Source organism: Cricetulus griseus, assembly GCF_003668045.3.
Source record: "Cricetulus griseus strain 17A/GY chromosome 1 unlocalized genomic scaffold, alternate assembly CriGri-PICRH-1.0 chr1_1, whole genome shotgun sequence".
NCBI lineage: Eukaryota > Metazoa > Chordata > Mammalia > Rodentia > Cricetidae > Cricetulus > Cricetulus griseus.
The window spans coordinates 215,901,189-215,904,002 of NW_023276807.1; the positions used below are offsets into that span (position 1 = coordinate 215,901,189).

Here is a 2,814-nt window from a genome sequence, read left to right on the forward strand (position 1 = left end):
GCTAATGGCAAGGAGGACTGAAGATCAACGGGCCTTGGCTGTTCTCCTTCCCAGGCTGCACTGCCATGGGAAAACGCAAACACTGGCCAGAGAGCACAGCAAGCATGGTCACTCCAGCTCTGAGCTTTATAATCAACCAGTCTTTCCAAGAGCCAGATCAGCCGGTGATGCTTACACAGAATCCCAGATGTGCAGCAGGCTGGCAGCAGGAGCCAGATCTCCACCCCATCCCTCCCATCCCTCAGCACCAGGTTAAGGTCACTCAGCAGCAGCTCTGCAGTAGGATGCCATGTTGCACACAGTACCTGGTTCCCATTCCCTGGTCATTTTTCCTTCTAAGCACCCAGGATGTTTAATGTATAGTGGAGACATTTAGCTAGCAAATGGAAAGCAGGGGGTTAAACTCCGTGTTTGTCTAGAGTCACCCCTGAGGCCTTCAATACGTTCTCTTCACTGCTCCCCACCTTAATTCCAAGTTTTAAAAACCACCTAGGTAGGAGAATCTCCAGTGAGAGACTAGCCTGGGCTCCATAATGAATGCTGTCTACTCAGGAGAAAAGGCAAGGGGACCAAGAGCTCAAAGTCTGAGCTGAGGAGATGGCTCATGGGTAAAGTGCATACAGGAGGACCTGGATTCGGATCCCCAGCACCCATGTAAAAATCTGAGCATGTTAATACAGGCCTGTAATCTCAGAGAGGGAGACACGGGAGGATTTGGCCAGCCAGTCTAGCCCAAATGGCAAGCCCCAGGTTCAGTAAGAGACTGTCAAAGTGGAGACAGAGGGAGGCACCTGACATACCTGATTCACATATGCACACACACTCACAATACACACACACACACACGAGAGAGAGAGAGAGAGAGAGAGAGAGAGAGAGAGAGAGAGCAAGTTCAAGATCATCTTTGTTATTTCTTGTAACAAAATACACGAGGAAAGTAACCCAGGGAAAGGTTTCTTTAACTTGCAGCTGGGGTACAGGCCTTCACCGTGTGGAAGCAGGCAGCAGGAACGTGAGGCAGCTGGTCACACTGTGTCCACAGTCAGGAAAGAGCTGAATGCTGGTTTTTGTTCAGTCCAGGATCCCGTTTGTGGAGTGTGTTAACCATGTTCAAGGCTGTCTTCCTTGCCTGTTAACTGTTGTCTTCCTTCCCCTGTGAGGGAAAACCCTCACAGACATGCACAGAGAGATGTTTCATGGCAATCCTAAACACAGTAAGTAATCCTAATCTTGAAAATGAAGATTAATCATCACACTTGTCTACATAGCCAGTTTGAGGCCAGCCTGGCTACATGAATCACACACATACAAAGTCATCTTTTTTTTTCTTTTTTATGAATTTTTGTGTCATCCTTGCACAGGGGTCATGCTAATCTTCTCTATATTGTTCCAATTTTAGTATATGTGCTGCTGAAGAGAACACATAAAACCATTTTTTATTGATCATATACATTTCTTTTTTATTTGAATTAGAAACAAGATTGTTTTACATGTCAATCCCAGTTCCCTCTCCCTCCTCTCCTCCCCTACCACCCCCCTAACTAAAACCCTATCTGTCACATACACTTTCTGCTCCCCATGGAGGGTGAGGCCTTCCATAGGGGGTCATCAGAGTCTGTCATATCATTTGGGATAAGGCCTAGGCCCTCCCCTGTGTGTCTTGGCTCAGGGAGTATCCTCTATGTGGAATGGGCTCCCAAAGTCCACACCTATGCTAAGGATAAGTACTGATCTACTACAGGGCATGGAAAAGATACTTGAAAAGTATATGATCCCATAGATCATATATCTTTTCCATGCCTGTAGTTAATCGTATCAATTTATGATGACTTTTGTAACAAATATAATTTAAATTTGATCATAGTCAATTTTACATTTGTTTGTTTGTTTGGGTGGGTGGGTTGTTTTTTGTTTTGTTTTGTTTTTTGAGACAGGGTTTCTGTGTGTGGTCCTGACTGTCCTGGAACTTGTTCTATAGACCAGGCTGGCCTCAAACGTAGATCCACCTTTCTCTGCCTCCTGACTATAGTGGGAAATTACCAATACGGAGCCAAGTAGAAATATAAGGGTATTTAATAGGGAAAAGCCTTACTTAGAGAGCGACGTAGCCAGCCGGTGTGGCAGCAGTCTGTACGCAAACCAAAAAGAGGGGGTCCAAACTGAAAGCGACACTCAGCCAACTCAAACTCTTACACTGCATCACCCTGACCATGCCCTCACAGGCGTGGTCAGACAGACCTGTAGCCAGCCCCTAAGCAGACGTGGCTACAGGTTCCCCTACAATTCCCCTTTTAGTCAAAGGAGGATTAAAACTGAACAGTGTGAAGTATCCAAAATTAACAATCATAAAGGTGAAATATAGAAGACACAACAATCTGCTTATGTCACATCCTAACTATCTATTTTAACTAAACCCTAAAGTCATCTGAGAGAGGTGTTCAAGCCTGAACACCTCCTTCCAATCCCAACCATAAACAATAGGAAGCTATCTCTAACTAGGTATATACACTATCCTAAGTAACAACAATGGGGGAAAGGGGGGATCCTCCTAGCATCCTCCAAGTTACTTCCTGCTGAAATGGGACAATGATAGCCTTGTGGGGTCCTGTAGGAAGAAAATGTTAGTATAGTGAAAGTCTTGAATGAATTGTATCCAGTCCATGTTAGATGGGATTCTCTTGATTGAAGATCTCCCTTGAAATCCTCAACTTGAAGTCAGTACCCGAAGCTCTGGTGGGAGTGTCAGTTGAAATGGAACAAGTTGTATCCAGTGCAGTCGAGGAAGTGTGGCCCATTTTCTTTCCAGGGTGTCCA

At 45.2% G+C, this 2,814-nt stretch overlaps 1 non-coding gene across 1 annotated transcript; it reads right to left on the reverse strand.

Annotated features, from left to right (window-relative positions):
• Positions 1 to 1,315: 1,315 nt before the first annotated feature.
• LOC113832725 lies at positions 1,316 to 1,423 on the reverse strand. Its single transcript, XR_003480174.1, has one exon. It is a non-coding gene; the product is annotated as a U6 spliceosomal RNA (small nuclear RNA).
• Between the last annotated feature and the right edge of the window lie 1,391 nt (positions 1,424 to 2,814).